The 23,774-nt window shown below is 35.6% G+C and overlaps 1 protein-coding gene and 1 pseudogene across 1 annotated transcript in view; both read right to left on the reverse strand.

Moving 5' to 3' along the window:
* Window positions 1-23,774, reverse strand: part of Immp2l (inner mitochondrial membrane peptidase subunit 2) — an 892,224-nt gene that overhangs the window by 589,203 nt on the left and 279,247 nt on the right. The window lies entirely within an intron of this gene.
* LOC124991592 (RNA-binding protein 39-like) lies at window positions 10,204-12,012 on the reverse strand (annotated as a pseudogene).

Raw genomic sequence — 23,774 nt, forward strand, 5'->3', positions numbered from 1 at the left:
ACATGTGGTACAATAATAATGAATGAGCATTCTGAACACAGAGAAATCCTACAGTATTTTAATCATATTATTCCTTGAAACACTTAACAGTAATTGATGATTTTAGGTCTGGATTTACTAATACTGAATTTATATTTGCATCTTATTTTCCAAAAACTATTTACAAAATATGCTTTTGAATGTTATTAACAAGACTGTATCTGTCTTAAATATCTATAAATACATTCCAAATCACTATAGGTGTGACTCATTTGCAAAAAAATATAATATACAATAATTCAAAATTAAAAATAAACCTTGGCAAAAATATCACTTTATTTTTTTAATTATTATTTTTTGATTCATTGTACACGAATGGGGTATAACTATCATTTCTCTGGTGGTACATGAAGTAGAGTCACACCCTTTGTGTAATCATACATGTACACGGGGTAATTCTATTATCTTTCCTTTCCCTACCCCCTCCTCACCCCTCATTTCCCGTTACACAATCCATCCTTCCTCCATTCTTCCCTTACGCCTTCCCCTGTTATGTATCATCATCTGCATCTTCATCTTTGTCTGTTACTCATTTTCATGTGTAGAAAATAAGTTTTTACAAAGAAAATAATATTTTAAATTCAACACATAATATGAAATAGTAGTAAATGTGTTTTTAAAGTGATATTTTTATGATGGATTAAGACTCCTATAATTCAATCATTTCTCCTATGAACCTGTTAACATGTCTCACATGTGAGCTTTTGGGGGACACCTCACATCCAAACCATAACATTCTGTCCCTGGCCCCCAAAAGCTCACAACTACCTCACAATGCAAAATACATTTTGCCTATTTCTAAGAGTCACCATAGTCTCAATAGTTCTGAGATTGCCCAAAATTTAAGTCCAAAGGCTTTTCTGAGGCTTAAGGCAATCTTGCACTGTGAACTCCTATAAAATTAAAAGCAATTTACAATATTTACAAGTATCCAATATATAAAGGTACAGAGTAAATATTTCCATTCATGAAAATAGGGGCATAGAAAAAAAGAATGGGATCAAAGCAAGACTGAAATCCAGCTGGGCAAACAAGTACTGTAGTTCTGTGTTTGACATCTGGAGCACATGGCATGATATCCTCTCCAAAGGACTTATGTAGAACTACACAGAAAGTTAATGCATATTCAGGATTCTACAACTCAGCTATATGATTTTGAGGTGAGTCATTCAACAACTTTAGGTATTAACATATCTAAGATGTAACAATGGAGATATTATTTACCTCAAATTAAAGGTAAATCACTTTTGTAAAAAGTGTCAAAAAGAAAGCTTAAAAATTAAAGCCAAACTAACCTATTCAACAAGGACAAACTTGTGCTTCAAATGATTTTTATCATTTATCAATATAGTATAACTGACCACAAAAATTATTTTAATCAAGGAAGAAAAATGTAACTTGTTATGAACTTTAAACTTAAGTACCATAGGTTGAGCCAAATGTATGTTATGTTTTAATTATTATTTTCATACTACAAGTATAAAGTATATTTTTATACTTATAAAGTTGAATGCAGCCAGGTGTGGTGGTGTATTCCTGTAATCCCAGCTGCTCGGAGGCTGAGGCAGGAAGATGGAGAGTTCAAACCCAGACTCAGCAAAAGCAAGGTGCTAAGCAACTCAGTGAGACCCTGTCTCTAAATAAAAAATACAAAATAGGACTGGACATGTGATTCAGTGATTGAGTACCCCTGAGTTCAATCCCCAGGACACAAAATTAAATAAATAAATAAATAAATAAATAAATAAATAAGGTTGAATGCTTTTCCAGTCAAGGAGGAAAATACCAGATTTTTTATATCTTCAGAAGATTTATGGAACTGAATAATGTGAAACAAATGAAGTAAATTCACTTCGGTGAAAAAAATTTACTGTAAATGAAAATAGGTATTTGCAGATATTGGTAAGGTAGTTGCAGCCTCTAGCAAAACATGATGTTAAATTTTAAGATGTTCTAACATTATATATGAAAAATAAGATTCACCTGACCCAACCATGGAAAATATTCTGTATCTATGAAATAGGTTTTCTTTCCAGATCATGAAGAATTATTTATTGAGAAGGTTGTGCATCATAGAGCTGATTTTTCTAAATGAGAATAAAATGAAAAGAATAATTCAGAAAATAGAATATGAGTTTCCCTTACCATAAACTTTTGCTGAATATGCTTTAGGGAAATAGAGACAGCAACAATAGAGCAGAACAAGGACAGGTGTGTATTGCTCAGTGATCAGTCAGTTCTGCAATAAATCAGGCCCTTTTAGATGCAGATTTTAAGGCACAGCTGAAGTATATCAGCTAGGAGAGAGAATCCAATCTCTTCCAAGTTTATTTATGACAAAGCACTCTTAACTGAAGTCCAATTTGTTTGTGGAATTGCAGTCATACTGATTCAACTAAACAATAAATGAATCTGCCTTTCATAGTTCCAACTCCAGAGCATAAAAGAAAACAAAAGGGACTTCATCATAACAGTACTTCACAATCCAGGGATGCAGTTAAAGGAACAGTGGGAAGGCAGATTTTGGAGTGGTAAAAAAATCCCATGGGCTACAAAGCACAATTCATTAACCAAAACCACCCATGTACTTTTTGCATCAGCAGTATTTCTCCTAGTGAGCCATTCATAACACACAAATGAGCCTGCTGGGAGCTTTTCTTACAATCCCTCGTCATTCTTCAGGCCTCATATAGAAAATTCTGGACATCTTAGATGACCACTCTAAATGTTCCTCGAATTCAACCAAAGCCTATGGCACAAATTGATTATGACACTGACCAACAGAGAAAATTTTGAGAGGTTAAAAACATGAGCATGTTGTAATGTCTAGAAAGGAAAGAGAAATAAATGTATAAATATTCCTCCACTAAGCTTTTTGGACAACATACTATTATTTTTCATAATGATTCCATTATTTAGAAATAATCTATTGCTTAGTATTTGATAACGAGTACTTCTTAATTTGTTATATTTACAAACTATAGCTTATTGGGAACAAAAAGGAAACCTTAACATTTTTTCTGTCATATACTAAATTTCCCTCTGTGCACTTTTCTTGTGACCCAAATACATAAAAGTGAAAAATACTCTTATAAAAAGAACTACCTTATTTCTATTTTTTTTTACCTCAAATAATGACCCTCTTCAGAAGAAACAACAGGAATTTTTTTTTAAAATATGGCATAATGTTGCCTTTTTCAATGGTCACTTGATCATTCAAGAAGTATTCATTATTCTGAAAACAAGCATTTATTAGATATTGATTTATGAAATATTTATTATGCTGAAAGTGTTTTCTATCATCAGTAATTCTTCATCTAAACATTCTTTTAGAATTAAGAGTTGTGATAGAGTTGAATAACTCTGGCAGGAATGTACACTGTACTGGTAAATTCCCAAGTTGCTAAAGTTGATATTCTTGCATATCCACTAAAATAGCTCTAATAGTTCTTCATGTATTGGGCCACAATCACATGACTGCAAAGTTATTGCTTTAGAAAACCAAAATAATCAATTCTGTATTCCTATTTCTTATTGTTTTTAACTAAATATTTATAAACTGATTCTAAGAATTTTAAAGAATTCATTTGGGGAAACGGTCATACTTTTATTGAGCTTTTCTTTGGTGTTGGTATACTGGGCATTGAACCCAGGATTGCTTTACCACTGAGCTACATCCCCAGCCCTTTTTATGTTTTATTTGAGACAGGGTCTCACTAAGTTGCTTAGGGCCTTGCTAAGTCGCTGAGGTTGGCCAAGAATTTGTACCCTCCTGCCTCAGCCTCCCAAGTGGCTGGGAACACAGGCCCACACCACTCTGCCCAACTCTATCAAACTTCTTTCTTTTACCTAAAAAGTAATGCTGCTCTGTCAGCTCTTTCTTCAGTAACTTTTTGCCTTAATATGAGAACCTGTCAGAAGACCAATCTAGTAAACTCTCGTCTAACAAAACATTCTCATATCTGTGAAAACTATAACATGCACAGAAAAAAAGAAACAGAATTTGCTTTAAGTAAGTGAGAAAAGAACATTTCTGAGAATGTTAGCAATCTGTCTTTCTTAAAATAGGTCATGCAGGATTACCGAGATGGATTATCTTCTATATTCAAAACCCAAATGTAGGATTCCTTCCCTTGGGTGTGAGTTCAAACAAAGCATATGGTACATAGGAAAGGAAGGCATAGGCAACCAACAAGTGGAAACAAATTCAAGGTGTGTGTGTGTGTGTGTGTGTGTGTGTGTGTGTGTGCATGTGCACACACACACACCCATGCAAATGTTTATGTGTCTGTTCTGATTATAGATTAGAAATATACTAATGGAAAACATTTTAAATGGACAGTATAAACTCAGAACTAGTAAATAGTTCTCACAGACCTAAGTTATCATGACAAATAAATAAGTACCCTCACTAGCATCATAAGTATACTTAAACTAGCTGTCATATGATTTCAAAAGAGAAAGTCTAGTGGACAAAACCACTGGAAAACAGAAAAGAGGCCAGTAATAATTTGGAATGGAAGAGAGGAGGAAAAGAATGCGAACCTTTGATGAGCATGACTCTAATGTTACATTAGGCTTGAAGTCAACTCTAAACTGGGGTTTTTGAAGGTGTAAATCAAAATTCTACTTTTCAGAACCTATAAAAAGTCTACTTGTGATTAGTAACACAGGCACAATATATGGATAATTATTTAGAGATGTTTTTGATATTAGTTCAGATGCATGAACTTATTTTTAAAGACCCAAAATTAGAAAATAAGGTTTCTATCAAGTTTTGCTGGATATTACATTCAAAAAATTACTAGGTTCTAAGATTGACTATGCCAATATTCATAAAACTAATATTCAGTTAATGTCTATATGAAATGATCTCTTAAATATAAGGAGATCTATAAAACTTTCAGATTTTACTAACATTGCCTGGTTTTCTAATATTTCTATAAATGTTTCCAATTTTATCAAATATAGAAAATATGGTAAGAAAAAAAGAATATAGAGAGGCTTATTGTAATCCAAAAAAAAATTAATGTGATAAAGATGGATTTGAGAAGTTTAGGGGACAGTGGGAAACAGATAGGCTAATCTGTCATTCCTTCACTGAAATCAACAAGAGTAGGACAACACTCCAACCAACAGACCATGTAGGGCTCAGAGGTAAGAGGTAGCTGGGTGTGATTCTCTTTGGTTGCAGAGTTTGCCAGTAAAAAGGACCTTGGGAAAGACCAGGCCAAAATCACAAAAAAGACACACCAAAAATCTGAGGGGGGAATCCCTTAGAAAAGTTGAAATCAAGAGAGTCTACAGTTATGTGTTTCAGAAAGAAAAGATGAACTAATTGTGGTCAAGTTTGTCACCAAAATGTGTGTTAAGGCTCTCAGAATTTATTCCTTACAAGCTGATCTATAAAAATTAGAGAATTACTTAGGCCAAGATTTACAATGGGAAATGCTTATGACATTCCAACAAATAATAGAAGTAAGTGAATAGGCCCAGTGAGGTCAATGGTCAACTAAGTAAGACAATGATATCTCAACCCCAGAAGGCCCTGTTAGCAGGAGTGTGGGTGCAGCATAGCCCAATCCAAAATTTACAAATGACCAAAAATCAAGATTCTTCAGTGAAATATATATTCATTTTTTTCAAAAACAACAACCACATCAATGTTTTTCACAATACTAAACTACCAAGCAAAATATTTGTGGAAAAGGAAATAAAAATGGCCTTCAAATACATGAAAAAATAGTCACGAGATCCAAGATGGTGGACTAGAGGGAGGTTGCGTTCCTTGTCACTCCGTAACTCCGGTTTCAAGCAGAGGATATCTGTTTCTTGGTGAGGCAGTTTTTGCTGCTTATCGATCCCATGGTGTTTACTCCATTTGTCTCTGTGATGATCTGCACTCTGCCAGCATATCGATGCCTTTTTTGAGTGCAGATTGCCACTGTCAGGCATCTATCATCTGCCATTTGCCTGCTTTCGCCTGTACATCGCCTGCCTTACACCTATCCATCACCCAACCCAAGAGGTTCACCTCCTGATCATCCGACAATGGTCAGCAAACTGATCGCCGACCACCAGTGGAGCACCAGTTGCCTGCTGTCACTTGGAAGTTCAGTGTTACAGTACTTGCAGGTTTGATTACACGTGGCTGCCACCATTCTGAGACAACAGCCATGCCCCGTAGGACCCCTGCCCAGACTGACTGAGCCCCATCTCCAGGATACCTCAGCCCAACCAATCACTCCCTGCCTCTGGGGCCCTCACATCGACTGACTGCTCCCTGCTGCCAGGACTCCCAGACCAACTGACTGCGCCCTATCACCGGGACCCCAGACCGACTGATTGGACCCGGCATCCAAGATCCCACAACCACACCAAACACACCGCACCTCCAGGACCCCTGCCGGACGAAACGCATCCCGTCTCCAGGACCTCCAGCTGACCACGTCCACCCCTGAGCTGCAGCTCCCCATTTGCCACCACATTTCGAAGCCAGAGCGGCCATCTTGGATAATCCTGGAAGCCATAGCTCCGATCTTTGGGCAAATCCCACCCTGCGACGCCTGCTGGAGGCTTGAAGCTCATTGTCAGGTACCTCTCATGCATCAGGCTACTGAACACTGGGAGGTTTCATTAGTATATGACTATTTTACAGTAGATTTTCTTTTTTCTCCTTTTTAAAAAATTTAACTTTTTATTTCTTTACTTTTCTTTCTCTCTTTTCCTTTTGTTTACCTGTTCCTCAGAGTCTCTTTCTCCCTTTTTTGCATGCTAACATCCGATTTCTTTTGATTACACTCTCACCCTTTCTATTTTCTAGAACTTCTGTATATTCTTTTCTTATCCCATTAACAGCCACATTCTATATCCCTCTGCATCCTATTTGTCCTCCATTAGAAACTGCAGACATTATTGCAAACCTGTTTGTTTTGCCGAAGATAATATTTGAACTCATTTTGTTTACTATGACAATTTTGTTATTGTTCCCATAGGGGCTATTCGGTCTAGGATTGCATAGTGTCTGATTTGGGCACTGCTAATATTGATCTCCCCTTAAAGAAAGGGTTTTGGAAACCTATAGGGCCACTATAAGCCTACAGGGAGAAATCTGCAATACCCCAGATCTGCACTGCTAGAGGGGAAGATACATGAACAACATGAAAAAACAAGGGAAGAAAATGATCCAAACAAATCTAGATTCTATATTAATAGAATCCAATGACAGTATGTTAGAAGAAATGTCAGAAAAGGACTTCAGATTATACATGATTAAGATGATTCATGAAGCAAAGGATGAGATAAGAGAGCAAATGCAGGCAATGAATGATAATACCAATAAGCTGAAAGAGCACCTGCAGGAAGCAAAAAATCATTTCAACAAAGAGATAGAGATTCTAAAAAAAAAAAAAAAAAAATGGAAATCCTTGAAATGAAGGAGACAATAAACCAAATAAAAAACTCAATGGAAAGCATCACTAAAAGACTAGACCACTTGGAAGACAGAACCTCAGACAATGAAGAAAAAATATTTAATCTTGAAAATAAAGTTGCCCAAACTGAGAAGATGGTAAGAAATCATGAACAGAAACTACAAGAACTATGGGACATCATGAAAAGACCAAATTTAAGAATTACTGGGATTGAGGAAGGCACAGAGAAACAAACCAAAGGAATGAACAACCTATTCAATTAAATAATATTAGAAAATTTCCCAAACCTGAAGAATGAAATGGAAAATCAAATACAAGAGGCTTACAGAATACCAAATGCACAGAATCACAACAGATCCACACCAAGGCACATTATAATGAAAATGCCTAACATTCAAAATAAAGATAGGATTTTGAAGCTGTGAGAGAAAAGCATCAGATTACATTTGGGGGAGACCAATATGGATAGCACCTGACTTCTCAACCCAAACTCTAAAAGCTAGAACGGCCTGGAACAACATATTTCAACCTCTGAAAGAACATGGTTGCCAACCAAGAATCCTATACCCAGCAAGACTAACCTTCAGATTTGAAGATGAAATATAATCCTTCCATGATAAAAAAAAGTTAAAAGAATTTACAAATAGAAAACCTGCACTACAGAATGTTCTCAACAAAATATTCCATGAGAAGGAAATGAAAAACAACAATGTAGGTCAGCAAAGGGAGGAACTACCTTATAGAAAAACCACTCAAAGGAGAAATCAAGCCAACTTAAAAACCAAAAATAAGCCAAATGATTGGGAATACAAATCATATCTCAATAATAACCCTGAATGTTAATGCCCTAAACTCATCAATCAAAAGACAGACTGGTAGAATGGATTAAAAAGAAAGACCCAACAATATGCTGCCTGCAAGAGACTCATCTCATAGAAAAAGACATCCACAGACTCAAGGTGAAAGAATGGGAAAAAACCTACCACGCACATGGACTCAGTAAAAAAGCGGGGGTTTCCATCCTTATATCAGATAAAGTGGACTTCAAGTCAAAGTTAGTCAGAAGGGATAAAGAAGGACATTTCATACTGCTTAAGGGAAACATAAATCAGGAAGACATAACAATAATAAATATTTATGCCCCAAACAATGGTGCATCCCTGTACATCAAACAAATCCTTTTCAATTTCGGGAATCACATAGACCACAATACAATAATTCTGGGTGACTTTAATGCACCGCTGTCACTACTAGATAGATCTTCCAAACAAAATCCAAAAAAAGAAACCATAGAACTCAATAACACAATCAATAACCTAGACTTAATAGACATATATAGAATATTCCATCCATCAACGAGCACATTCACTTTCTTCTCAGCAGCACATGGAACCTTCTCCAAAATAGACCATATGTTATGCCACAAAGCAGCCCTTAGGAAATGCAAAAAAATAGAGATACTGCCTTGTGTTCTATCAGATCATAATGAACTGAGAACAGAAATCAATGAAAATAAAAAAGAGAAATTACTCCAACCCTGTAGACTAAATAATATGCTATTGAATGAAACATGGATAACAAAAAACATCAGGAAGGAGATTCAAAAATTCTTAGAGGTCAATGAGAATGATGATACAATATATCAAAATCTGGGACACTATGAAAGCAGCACTAAGAGGAAAATTCATTGCATGGAGCACATTCCAGAAAAGAATGAAAAGTCAACAACCAAATGACCTAACATACCTCAAAGCCCTAGAAAAAGAACAAAATAACAGCAAAAGTAGTAGAAGACAGGAAATAATTAAAATCAGAGCTGAAATCAATGAAATTGAAACAAAAGAAACTATTCAAAAAATTGACAAAACAAAAAGTTGGTTCTTTGAAAAAGTAAACAAAATAGACAAACCCTTAGCCACACTAACAAAGAGAAGGAGAAAGAAGACTCAAATTACTAAAATACATGATGCAAAAGGAAATATCATGACAGACACCACTGAGATACAGAACATAATGAGAAGTTACTTTGAAAATCTGTATTCCAACAAAATAGAAACTACCAATGACATTGACAAATTTCTAGAGACATATGCTCCTCCCAAACTAAACCAGGAGGACATACACAATTTAAACACATCAATATCAAGCAATGAAATAGAAGAAGCCATTAAAAATCTACCATCCAAGAAAAACCCAGGACCAGAAAGATTCTCAGCTGAGTTCTACAAGACTTTCAAAGAAGAATTCATTCCAATACTTCTCAAAGTACTCCAGGAAATAGAAAAGGAGGGTACCCTACTGAACTCATTTTATGAAGCTAATATCACCCTCATACCCAAACCAGGAAAAGACACATCAAGGAATGAAAATTTTAGACCAATATCCTTGATGAATATAGATGCAAAGATCCTTAACAAAATATTGGCAACCATATCCAAAAACATATTAAGAAAATTGTGCACCACGATCAAGTGGGGTTCATCCCTGTAATGCAAGGATGGTTCAACATTCATAAATCAATAAACGTAATCCATCATTTCAATAGACTTAAGGATAAGAATCATATGGTTATTTCAATTGCTGCAGAAAAAGCGTTCGACAAAATACAACACCCCTTCATGCTCAAAACACTAGAAAAAATAGTGATAGTAGGAACATACCTGAACATTGTAAAGGCTATTTATGCTAAGTCCATGGCCAACAGCATTCTTTTTTTTTTTTTCCTGTTAACATTTTTATTTTTTCAAGGTAACAGGAATTGTATACAAATGACAGTAGACCCTTGCCTCTTTATTTTTATCTAAATAAAAGATAACTCAAGATGAATTCTCAAGAAAAAAAAAAAAAGCTATGTACATAAGGGACAATATCTTCCTTCATCGTCTACTTGGAACCAGTAGTTGTGTTGCTGTCATAGAATCAGGGAAGAGGTTGTGGTAAGTTGGAAGAGGTACATAGGCTGCTGTTATCATTTTATCAGTAAACCACCTGCCGTGCAATGCATTGATGGCAGCAATAGCTGCAGCAATTGACGGGCATTTCACATACACATTGCCCAGAGCGGAATTCTTGTCAACATAAATATGGATGACTCCACCATGTTTATTACATTCTTCAATCACATCATCCTTAATCTCTGTATTCCATCCAACTTCTTCTTCTGCTTGAGGGTTAAACATGTTAGAGAGTTGGAAACACTGTGTTGCAAGTGGTTGAACAGAGGCAGCTGCAGCTAAAGCTGAAGCTTCAGTCTGTTGCGAAAGTCTTGTTTGCAAATCTGCCACAGCACCAAATGCCAAAGAGCCACTCATTTGTAAAGCATGCTGGGCTGCTGGTGGAATCTGCAAACCTGCACCCTCAGCAAGTCTTGCCATTAATTGGAGACGACCAGTTGTTCCCAGGTCAATTCCAGTCCTTTCCAGTTCGTCACTGTCCAAAAATGAACTAGCACTGGATGCATCAGTACGTTCAGTAACATGACCAAAACTTTCATTGGCCTTCCTGCTAGTTCAAATCCATTAAGTTGTTCCAAAGCCTTTTTGGCACATTCTGAGTCAGAAAATGTAATAAATCCATAACCCTTAGAACGACCTGTTTCACTATCCATCATAAGCTGGATACTTTCAATTCTTCCAAAAGGCTCAAAAATCCCATGAAGCATATCTTCAGTTATGTTAAAGTGTAATGAGCCCACATAAAGTCTCATAGGTCCTGCACTTCCCTTTTGTAAATTGTTTGCCATTGCTGCAGCTCTGTTTTTTTCTGCCTGTGATGCCTGTACTATGATCGGCACTCCTAAAACTCACTGGCCAGTTAATCCTATTGCTAGAGGCACTGAGTTAATGTCAACAAACTCCACATAAGCAATTCCTTTGGAACGTCTTGAATTTCTATCAGATATCATCCTCACATCTCGAACCTTTCCTACTGTGGAGAAAAACTCTTCCAAATCTCTTGGTCAAATTCTTGCTGCCAACTGCATGCAGAAAACTGTTCTTGCATCTCTTTCTTCAGGAGTTAGATTATCAATAGGTTCCCTCACAGGACTCTTGTCTTTCTGAATGGACTTTTGCTTCGGGAACGTCATCTGTAGGGACTTCTGTAGCGTCCTCGGAATCTTCCATCTCGACTTCTTGAGCGGCTTCGTCTCCTTTCTTTGCTTCTACTTCGCTTCCGTTCCCAACTTTTGCTCTTTTTCCTTTCTCTATCTCTACTTCGCTTTCGTTCCTTACTTTTGCTTCATTTTCGTTCATGACTGCGACTTCTGCTCTTGCTTTTTCTCCTCCTTCTGGAATCTTGAAACCCACACTCCAATCACAAGGAGATGTAGAGCTTTCCAAGGAGGCAGAAACTTTGTTTTTTGCTACATTCTTCATGGCCGTTACCACTGCTCAACTTGTTCTCATCCTTCTTGTAAGGAGCCTCAAGAAGTGCTTCAATATCAATATCATCTGCCATTTTCTCTAAACGCCTATGCGGGCTTTGGGGTGCCTGTAGTACTTGTCCCGAGTCCGCTGCGCTGCTACTGCTACTGCTGCTGCTGCTGCTGCTGTTGCTACTGTTAAGCCCCTAGGCCCAGGCCTCAGTACCGTCCAGCCCGTATATGGGGCTCCCAGGGCAACTAGGCCCGAGCGAATCTAAAAGAAACAATGGGATTAGAAGAGCCCATACATAGGAGCAGGACTGCGGCTTCCTCAGCACAAGATCCACCCCTGCGACAGCGTCAGCAAGCTCCCTGAAATGTCTGCCAACATCATTCTTAATGGAGAAAAACTGAAACCATTCCCTTTAAAAACGGGAACAAGACAGGGATGTCCTCTTTCACCACTTCTATTCAACATTGTCCTCGAAACTCTAGCCAGAGTAATTATGCAGACTAAAGAAATTAAAGGGATATGAATAGGAAAAGAGGAACTTAAGCTGTCACTATTTGCAAATGACATGATTCTATATTTAGAGGATCCAAAAACATCCTCCGGAAAACTTCTAGACCTCATCAATGAATTCAGCAAAATAGCAGGCTATAAAATCAACATGCATAAATCTAAAGCATTTTTATACACAAGCGAAGAAACACCTGAAAGGGAAATGAGGAAAACAACCCCATTTGCAATAGCCTCAAAAAAAATAAAATACTTGGGAATCAATCTAACCAAAGAGGTAAAAGATCTCTACAATGAAAACTACAAAACATTGAAGAAAGAAATTAAGGAAGACCTGAGAAGATGGAAAGATCTTCCATGTTCTTGGATAGGCAGAATTAATATTGTCAAAATGGCCATACTACCAAAAGTGCTATACAGATTCAATGCAATTCCAATTAAAATCCCAATGATGTACCTTACAGAAATAGAGCAAGCAATCATGAAGTTCATCTGGAAGAATAAGAAACCCAGAATAGCTAAAGCAATCCTTAGCAGGAAGAATGAAACAGGGGGTATCGCAATACCAGAACTTCAACTGTACTACAAAGCAATAGTAACAAAAACAGCATGGTATTGGCACCAAAATAGACAGGTAGATCAATGGTACAGAATAGAGGACACGGACACAAACCCAAATAAATACAATTTTCTCATACTAGACAAAGGGGCCAAAAATATGCAATGGAGAAAAGATAGCCTCTTCAACAAATGGTGCTGGGAAAACTGGAAAACCATATGCAACAGAATGAAACTAAACCCCTATCACTAACCCTGCACAAAAATCAACTCACAATGAATCAAGGACCTTGAAATCAGACCAGAGACCCTGCATCTTATAGAAGAAAAAGTAGGTCCAAATCTTCACCTTGTTGACTTACGATCAGACTTCCTTAACAGGACTCCCATAGCACAAGAAATAAAAGCAAGAATCAATAACTGGGACAGATTCAAACTAAATAGCTTTCTCTCAGCAAAGGAAACTATCAGCAATGCGAAGAAAGAGCCTACAGAGTGGGAGAATATCTTTGCCACTCATACTTCAGATACAGCACTAATTTCTAGAATATATAAAGAACTCAAAAAACTCTACAGGAAGAATGCATATAACCCAATCAACAAACGGGCTAAGGATATGAATAGACACTTCACAGAAGAAGATCTACAAGCAATCAACAAACATATGAAAAAATGTTCACCATCTTTAGTAATAAGAGAAATACAAATCAAAACCACACTAAGATTCCATCTCACCCCAATTAGAATGGCGATTATCAAGAATACAAGTAACAATAGGTGTTGAAGAGGACGTGGGGAAAAAGGTACACTCATACATTGCTGGTGGGGTTGCAAATTAGTGCAGCCACTCTGGAAAGCAGTGTGGAGATTCCTTAGAAAACTTGGAATGGACCTACCATTTGACCCAGCTATCCCACTCCTCGGCCTATACCCAAAGGACTTAAAATCAGCATACTACAGAGATACAGCCATATCAATGTTCATAGCTGCTCAATTCACAATAGCCAGATTGTGGAACCAACCTCGATGCCCTTCAATTGATGAATGGATAAAGAAAATGTGGTATATATATACAATGGAATATTACTCAGCTATAAGAATAATAAAATTATGGCATTTGCAGGCAAATGGATGAAATTGGAGAATATCATGTTAATGAGATAAGCCAATCTCAAAAATCCAAAAGGCAAATGATCTCACTAATAAGTGGATGATGACATATAATGGGGGGTGGGAGGGGGGCAAGAATGGAGGAAGGAGGGACTGTATAGAGGGAAAAGAGAGGTAGGAGGGGTGGGGGAAAGGATAAAATAAAAGTATGAATCAAACATCATTACTCTATGTCAATGTATGAATATGCAAATGGTGTGCTGTTACTCCATGTACAAACAGAAACAACATGTATCCCATTTGTTTACAATAAAAATAAATTAAAAAAAAATAGTCACCATCCCTGGCAATTAGGAAAATACAAATCAAAACTACATTGAGAGTCAGTCCCACTCAAGTTAGAATGGCAAGCATCAAGAACACAAATAATAATAAATGCTGGTGAGGAAGTGTGGGGGTACACTTATAACTTTGGTGGGACTGCAAATCAGTACAACCAATTTGTAAATCAGTGTGGAGATTCCTCAAAAGAATAGTAATAGAATCACCATATGACCCAGTTATCCTACTGCTTAGTATTTATCCAAAAGAACTAAAATAAGAATAATAGTGGATATAGTCACATCAATATTTATAGCAGCATAACTCACAATATCCAAGAAATGGGAACCAGTCCGGGTGCCTGTCAACAGAATGATGGGTTAAGAAAATATGACGCATAGGTTCACAAGGGCACACACATGCACACATACATATACATACATATATTTACACACATATATGAAGTTTTACTAGCCATAAGAAGAATAAAATTATGGCATTTGCCAGGTAAATGGATGGAATCGGAGACATTATCTAAGTGAAAAGCCCTGACTCAGAAAAAATCAAGGGTTGGAATGTTTTATCTCTGATGCAAAAGCTAGAATAAAGTAAAGAAAAAAGATGAGGGGATCAGATATCTTAAGGACAGAGGGAATATCAGTAGAGTAGAAGATTGAGAGGTAGGAGGAATGGGAATGGGGAAGAAGTACAGAATTGATTTGATAAAGTTATGATATTATACACACACACACACACACACACACAAAACAGTGAATTCCACCCTTTATGTATACCCATAAAGCACTGACTAAAGCACTGATCTTTTCAGAAGAGGGAATGGGGATTGGGGAGAGGAAGGGTAGAGGGGAAGAAGGGAGGGCACCAGAGACTGAAATGGAGGAAAATTGAATTCTGTGTATGTATGATTATGTCAAAATGAACACAAGTATTATATATAACTAGAATGCACTAATAAAAGCATTTAAAGTTTTTGCAGAAATTATCTAACTCTGCAGATTGCAAGGGCATTTAAAACTGATTCACTAAAACATAGATTCTGTGCGTCAATTTGCCTCTCATTAGAGCCAGGAAGCCTACCCCCTTTGCTACCAAAATACCCTCATTGAAAGATAGTTTTGAGTGACAAAGGCCTTAAGAACTCTGCATTAGTAGTTTAAATGTATTTTTTTTAGTAAGTGAGTTAACTAATTATTATTTAAGCACACCTTTGTTTTTTTGTCTCTTGTTTTGCTCATCTCAAAGTAATGATTCTAAGCATTCTGGAATGATTCTAAAAGTCTTTGAATATATGCAAATCTGCAAAGGAGAATATTTATAAAAGTGGGCCATAACTTATGAATCTTTCGTCTGGTAAACAGAAATGAACACAAGAATGCTATTTCATGGATGAAAAACTCCTCTGAAATAGGATATTTCACAACTTAATACTGTTCTCAAAGTACTATTTTAAACCTCAGAGTAGACTGTCAGAATACCTAATACTGTATTGGAAAATTGATGAGTCCAATATATTAACATTTATAGGCAAAAAGAAAAATTTCAAATTACATACAGGTTTCTTATCTAGTATATAGATTGCTTCTAGACAAATCTTCTGCTCTTTATCAGTGTTAGTTTTTTACATTGCCAACATTCATATAACTATCAAACATAATTCAAGTAACATAATATAGAATTTTTTAAAATTATCCATTGTTCCATACCCAGATATATGCACTTTACATTTAATCAGTATTTCACAGTATATCAAGTAGTTCAGGACTGATATAACTGCCAGTTACAGAGTAATTCTACCACCACACCAACCCAACTATTATAATCACAAACACCAGTACATTTTAAAAATATTTATTCCCTGAACATTGAAAATGAGTACCAATGTGAAAGACTAATTTTTCCTAAGAAGGACTGAGGTAGCATAGAAAAAAATTAAAATAGGTAAAAAGGACATAAAGGAAGGACAAGAAAATAAAATTTTAATCTGAGCATCTATAGATATTTCTAAGCCTGTCACTCCTTAAACCATTGTCTTTCCCAGAACCTCATTCCCAGATTTCTGGAGATGTGTAAACCTACCTTATGCACTGCTAATTAGCATACCAATAAATAGATTAAATTTTAAAAAGAGATGTTAAGAAAATATTACAGAGACCAAATCAACCTAAGGATCCTGGGAATGACCAGCACCATAAGTTACCTTATAATCACCAGTCTGATGTCATTCCTAATTCCTTCCCATACCCAACCCCACCAAGTTTCCTTTAGAAGAGGAGCCAGGAGCCCCAAATTGCTTCTCTTACTCTTGAGATGATCTATAGTCTCCCTTGAATATGCGTACCTAGTGTTTCTAAATAAATATGTGCCTCTACTGATACATGATGAAATTCTTTTTCATCAGTAGGTCAAAGACCCCACCTGTCCTAAGTCAAGTTCCACTATCTTCCTGGGAACTTGGAACCCTCTTCTAGAGATATCTCTTTTCCCATGACAGGATTACAAATATCACAGATAAGAACACCAATAAAACTCAACCACAAATTGAATGTCATCTTTAATATGAAGCTAGAATGCATTCTCAAATATATCATAAGCACAATATTGACAAGCAATTCTAAACACAGAGTTTGAAAATGTCAGAATGCAAAACAAGACTGGTGGGAGAGGCAAAGAGAGAAAGAAGGGTAACCCTGCACTTTACAAAGAATTTCTGCACTTAAAAAAACTCATGATAGAATTTTTTAACAGAAAAGTTTTCCCTAATAATAACAATAAAAATATTAATATTATATAAAAGTTCTAATTATGGAATATACTCAATATTATCATTAATTATATCCTTCTATTATTTTATTATTATTGTATATCATTAACACATATATGTGATTTTACTCTCATAAAACGATGTGAATTATGAATTATGTACATTGGTTTATAACTAAGGAAAACAAGATAGGAAGTTAAGTGATCTTCCAGGATCCAAAAGATAAATGAGCCAGAGATGGATGAGGCAGGACTTGACCTGAAATCTATTCATTCCAAATCTCATCCTCTGGTTAACATGAGCTTATTTAGAATGTTCAGAGCAAAGCATCCTTTAAAAATTATTGCCCAAAACAAAAGAGCTGACTAAACATTAGAATTCTTCTCATAAAAAGGACATTCATCTAAACACTTCTAACCAGATAATAACTCCCACATACTAGCTTAATCTATATTTCATTGTTCAAAGCCACAATTACCAAGGAATGTTCTGGAAACAATAAATGCTTTTGTTTTGTTTTCAATATTTCAGAGATATTCAATGAGCAGTAATATTCTAAAACCTCATCATTTAAAATAATAAACAATGAAAATTTATTTCTCACAAAATGAAGCATAGAGATTTCTACCATACATTGCATATTGTTTCCTTGGAAAGTGAGATTGTTTTGATTTAAAACAAAAGACTTAGTCATTTCATTTAGATAATATTCTAACAAGCTCATTAAAAAAAATCATCTGTTCTTCCTGGTTTTAAAGTACTATGCTAATTAAGTTTATGCATACAAAAACATTTATTTACCAAAGAACACTTACAAAGTAGCACATGTAAATGTGAAACTTCGTTTTACTTTTGAAACCAGATTTTAAGATTCCACATCTGATGTACATATGAATTACGATTTTTTAATTTAGAAATTTGAAAATATTTAAATCTAATATTCAGTAGTTTCTACAAATACCACTTTTATAGTGTACAAAATTCAGATGTGAAAAAAAGAAATGCAGGAACATTCCTAACACTACAGTAGTTTTGTGACTCTAAGGACATATTTTGGTTTATTATTTAAGATGTTATATATATATATATATTTTTTTTTTTCTAATTTGGTTTGGAAACAAACTCCAAATGAAAAAAATATATCAAGTAAACATCCCATTGAAGGATTAAAACCATGAACTATACTCCACATTTACAAATCAGCAGTCTCATTTTAAAAAGATATGTAAAGCTTCTCTTTCTCACCACAGATGTTCACTATATGTCCATTGTTCATAGAGGACCATGTTGCCTACAGTGAAAACTAATCTAAAATAGAGAACAGAAGTTTTTTTCCATATCACAGGATAATCACAAAATGGCATATCCCTAAAGGAACTTAAGGAGGCTCCTCATTCAATAATTTAACTCTCTGCCCTGAATTGCCACATTAAATTATCATATACTGTGAATTCATACTCCTGAGAAAGAAGTTTTCACAATACTTCAGCTAGGAAGATAATACATAGACTCTAAAATACAGAAAACATAATGGCAAAGAGCAGGTTCAGGTACTTGACTAAAAAGTATCTGAGTAGATGATCAACTTCAGTGATCAATGTAAGATGAGAGGAGTCCATAAGATTTGTAGGTAAGCATCTTAAACAGCTTAAAATTTATAAAAATAGACTAGACTTGACTATATCCTGAATACCAAAGCAAAATATTTTCATTCAAGTTTCTCTTTCATGTTATTAGATTATGTCCTTAATACCACCCAACCAGAAACAAACAAAAAGCATTTTCAGATTCTATAAGGGAAAAATACGACAAAGAATTTGGTTGGCAGTGCTTCACCTACAACTCGTAGTAAATCACACTGAAAGCTGTCATACCTAAAAGGCTGTCTTACTAAAAGAACAATATGAAATTGTCCAAATTATGTATTAACAGGAGTGGCTATTCAGTTATTTTGTTTTAAGTGAAAATTAGTCCAAAAGCCCATTGTTCTATAGGACAGATTGATTCAGGTCGCCCGTTACTAAATTAAACATTTTCTGCTCTCACTGCATCTCATTAAACATGCTACTGCAAGTTTAAATAACAGTGCTTTCATTTGCACAGTCACCCATTTTGTTATTGTTTACAGCAACCTCATTTGGCACATAATAATTCAAGCAGCCTTGGTTTCACATTATACTGAAGTATTAATTTTTAATATAATTGCATTCTTTCGTCCAACAAAAACAAGTTCAGTGGGGATTTTACTCAAGTCATTCTTCAATTATTATACAAGGCAAATTCTTATAGTATTTTGCACCTCTATTTACCCCACTGATTCATTTCTCTATAAATTAAAAACTCATTGTGAGGTTATTTAAACTAGATTATTTGCTAAACAATACAATGAGTAATTACAATGATACAAAATACATGGCCTATACATCTTTAAAACACCTTTTTCCAAAGGTCATTTGATTCAATAATTAAATAAGCTATGTTTCCCTAGCACAATGATGTGTAATTACTAAACCCCACAAATTTGCATGAAAACTAGTAAAGAAATTCTTCTAACATTGGTAAAGGAAGGATAATGAGAATTGTTCCTTTTATCACTAATCTTAATGAGGTAGATATTTGAATAAATACAATAAAGATAGTAAATGTCTTCACTCAAATGAAGGGGAACACAAACTACACTTGAGAAGGAAAAAATTGAATCAACTGAAATGAAAAGGTCAAGGATAAAATAAAATATGTTCTCAAAACAGCAAGAAGGCCTTAATCACTAATTACTCTCCATTTTGTTCACTCATAAATGTTAGTATGTCTTCTATATAATGGGTCATATTTATAATTTTACCACTTTCATAAAGAAAATTGTATTTTTAAACTAAACAGGTTAAAATTCCATTTTGCAATCTGCAAGGTAATGGTCACTAACAGATAATCAAATGAAGGAACAAATAATTACCTAATTGTAATATGCACTATACCTTACTGGAGTTAAGCTTTACTGGTGCCTTTGCCAGTTCACACCAGAGCAGAATCTGGTATAAGGTAATTCATTTCTGCATCTGATCTAAAGAGATTACCTTAACGAAACAGCAAAAAAGACATAGAATTTGGAATGGCACCTGCAGAGTAAGGTGCAGGGTATATTCATAAAAATACTCATCTATACCTTGGAAGCCTATTTACCAAAACACTTGAATCATAATGGATTATATTATTTAAATAAGTGTAAAAGAATTAACCATTTCCCTGTCAAATGTATGAGGAGGAGATTGTTTCTTCTAAAGGAGTGTTATGATTAGATATTAGATGTCCCCCAAAAGCTCATGTGTGAAACGATGCAAGAAAGTTTAGAAGTTAAATGATTGGGTTATGAAAGTGAATTAATCCCATGATAGAGATTAATGAAGTGGTAACTGAAGGGAAATAGGATGTGACTGGAGAAAGTGGGTCATTAGGGGCCTCCCTTTGGGGCATATATTTTATTCCTGGTAATGGAATCTCTCTGCTTTCTGGAGATATGTCCACATCTGCTTTCCTCTGCCACACCCTTCTGCCATGATGTTCCACCTCAACTCAGGACCAGAGCAATGAAGTCGGCCATCTACAGACTGGAACCTCTGAAACTGTGAGACCCCAAATGAACTTCTCCTTCTCTAATTGTTCTTGTCAAGTCTTTTGGTCACAACAGTAAAAAAGCTGACTAAAAACAAGGAGTATGCAACTAAACACGTATTATAAGTTACAGGAATAAAAATTATGTGAAAAATATATGACAGTATAGAATTGTTGATTTACCCTTTCAGGTTTTCAAAGTGTATGAGTTTAACAACAACAACAAAATACTAGCTTAAATTAATAAATCAGTAAATGACAATTTTTAAATGATTCTTCTTACTAATTTTAATTATAGTATAAACTTACATATGGGGTTAAAAAATTGTGGTTTTTGAAAATACAAATTATGATATTTGGAACAAAGAATAAAACACCTAGGAAGCCAAGAGCTATGAATCTCAGGGGGAAAAGGTGCCTTTTTTTAGTTATTATGTAACTCTCAGTATACTATAATAGGTTCATGGGTCACAAAACTTCCATTAACTTCTTACTATGGGATAAAGATGAACAAGTCTCCTTCTGAAATCTCCCTCCCCGAAGTTTAGGATTTCGAGGAAATTACTTCATAATATGGCTTGTGTATTAAGTTACCCGCTCAATGTCATTCCCTCCCAGACATAACCCCACAAGAATAGTAACTCATTGGTGCTCTTTGTGTCTACTACTGTGAGACCTGATTAAGGAAATATTCTCCTGTATCTTGTAGAGCCAAGACAGATTTTTTTTTTTTTTTAAAAACAGGCTACTACCTACCTAAATGCCCTTTATTCTTGGAATTAATATTCATTCATGTACCAGACTCTAGGTTTGATCCCTAACAGTGAAAAATAAAAGAAAGAAAGCTAGTTAGCTAGATTGGGGTCTAGTGGATAAGACAGACATATTCAAGGATAATTATGACTTAACCTGAAAATGCTGTAGCAGATATAGACAGGGCTTGCTATAGATGATCACTTAATCCAGAATAAGGAAAATAAAATGAAACATTTCAAGAAAAGGCCTTGAACTAAATCATCAAAGAGCTACATATTCAGATAATTCAGAAAGGTTATTTCAGTCACAAAATTCAGGAACAAAAAGCACTAAGCCTTTGAGGGGGAAAGGCAACTAAGTATAGTGAGAAGGGGACTGCAATGAGATTGGAAAGGTTAGTAGGGCATTGGATATCATGCAAAGCAATGTGGATCTTATCATGAGAGCCATGGGAGACACCGGAAAATTTTAAGCAGGCGAGAGAGATGACTGGATTAAGTTTTAGAAAAATCATGTTAATAACAGTAGAAACAGAATAGCCTGGCAGTAGATGACTGCAATAATCTAATGAGAAATGAAACCATTCTCAACCAAGGCAGTGGTATAGAGATGGCAAGAAAGAAATTCATCTAATGAATTTCAAGTAGAACCCACTCTGGTCAAATACCATTCAAGGGGGCTGGGATTGTGCCTCAGTGGTAGAGCACTTGCCTAGCATGTGTTAGGCACTGGGTTCGGTTTTCAGCACCACATACAAATAATAAAGGTTCATCAACAACTAATAAAAAAATATTTTACAAAAAAAACCATTCAAGGCATTCAAGGAATAAAATGGTGAACTAAAATCTCTACCATTATAGGACTTACAAAAGCATAAATAATCTATTTTTAAAAAGATGAATAAGTGCAATAATAATACTCCAGATAGAGATAAGTTTAATAAAGGAAAAGGCTGGGAAAAGAAAAAGAAATATATTGGGAATGAGGTTGAAATTTTACACAGAAAGGTGAGGAAAGTCTCAACGAGGAGGTTGGTAAAGACTGGAAGGAAGCGAGGGAACAAGCTGTGTGACAAGATGTAAGTCTAGAGCCTCTCCCTAATAGAGAAGAGCAAGTACATTTTGCCCTCGTGACAACTGTGCTCACATAAGCTGGAGGAAAGAGTGAGGGATGGGAGGTTAGAAAAGAAATATATCAGGAGTAAGGTACTTTGGAAAAAAATATATCTTAATAAGTAGACTAGTGATATTTACTCAAGAAGAAGAAATAATCTCTGAAGTGTCTGAAGCAAGATGTCCTTAAGTAAGAATCACATATGAGTGAGAACCTAAGATTTATGAGCCATATCTTCCTGCAGAATAGCATACACAGGTAAAAAATGAAGAACATTCACATTCTAAATGTGCCTACAATGTTACATAATCCCACAACCCTCATATGAAGACCTCATCTATTCTGAGCCAGAGGATCATGACTAATGTGGGAAAGACCTTGGGAGATGTCCTTGATATACTGGCCTCTCATCTGTATAAACCTTTTAAATGCTAGTCATTGGCATTATTTAGTAGAGTTCGATACTAAGTAAGAATTCTAATTCATATTATTCAGATTTGACAGTCTGGTCCTGCATGTTTGCTTGGGGAAGAAGAGTTCAATGTGGCTGGGGCACTGTGATTGGAAGAGTCATAAAAAATGAGTCCAGAGAGGTAAATGAGTGGCCAAGTAATATAATGTCTTATGAACTAATGCAAAGTCTTTGACTTTTATTAAGAGAAAGATGGAAAAACAATGGAGGGTTTGGAGTAGAAGAGGGGCATGGGAATTGTTATTGTTGTCTTGGGGAAACTCTAGGATGCCAAGGGCAGAAATAGGGAAACCAGTAAGGAGGTAGTTAATTCTAAGAAGGTGAACAATGATGGTACCCTGGAGAGGGTCAGGACTGGAAAACTAGCACAAGCTCTGAATTGATTATAAACTAGAAAATGAGATAAGATAGAAGCAGACTGGCTGGTTACAGGGAAAATTAGAAGATGAGATTGACATCCAAGGAAAATTCATGTGATCAACAGAAGGCTGCTCTCCACCCTATCACCAGGGACACTGGACAGTAGAAGCAGCCATACACTTCCAGACTTTATTCATTATTAATGAACCAGTTCCTCGACCTTAGTAAATGGGAATTATAAGTAGAGAAAAAGGTCAAATCTCCCAGAGATCTTTGCTACACACAGCTATGCAGCATGTTTGCACATGAGCCAATGAATGAGGATGCTGATATCCTGA

This window comes from Sciurus carolinensis, chromosome 8, assembly GCF_902686445.1.
Source record: "Sciurus carolinensis chromosome 8, mSciCar1.2, whole genome shotgun sequence".
Classification (NCBI taxonomy): domain Eukaryota; kingdom Metazoa; phylum Chordata; class Mammalia; order Rodentia; family Sciuridae; genus Sciurus; species Sciurus carolinensis.